This window comes from Pteropus medius, unplaced genomic scaffold, assembly GCF_902729225.1.
Source record: "Pteropus medius unplaced genomic scaffold, Ma_sr-lr_union100, whole genome shotgun sequence".
Taxonomy (NCBI): domain Eukaryota; kingdom Metazoa; phylum Chordata; class Mammalia; order Chiroptera; family Pteropodidae; genus Pteropus; species Pteropus medius.
The window spans coordinates 534286-534871 of record NW_024342645.1 but is presented as its reverse complement, the minus strand read 5'-3'; positions in this window follow the sequence as shown (position 1 = coordinate 534871).

The window sequence follows — 586 nt, the reverse complement described above, 5'->3', positions numbered from 1 at the left end:
GAAGTGATGTTATGTTCTTTTTATTGCCTCCTATCAGGTTGTACCTGATTTCAATTTGTCCCATTATTGAGAATGTTAACTTTGATTATCTGATTAAAGTGGTGTCTGCTAGTTTTCTCTATTATGAAGTTACTCTTTTGCCCTTTGTAATTAGTTAGAGTTTTGTGGGGAGGTACATTGAAACTATGTACATATCCTGTTCTTCATCAAACTTCTATTTGTTAATTTTAGGGGTTTTTTTGTTTTTATTTGCCTAATATATTTTTAATATTATGGTTGCCAAATAGTAATTTTCTAATTTCATTATTCCTTCTAAATTTTTTAGTTGCATTATACTATAAAGAAAATTTTCTCTTCTCCCCATTTATTTATTTATTCATTTATTTATATCAGTATGGACATATATATTCCTATTTTATTCAATGGGTTATAACCTTTGACTGTCACTATTTATTTTGGTACTCAGATGTGGTTAGTGGGAGTGCCCATTAAGCCCCTTCTATATCTTATTAACATGTCTTCATCATTCTTTAAGCACTTTTTTTACTTTTTGGCACAGAAAGATGGTTTAGGTCTATCTTGTACT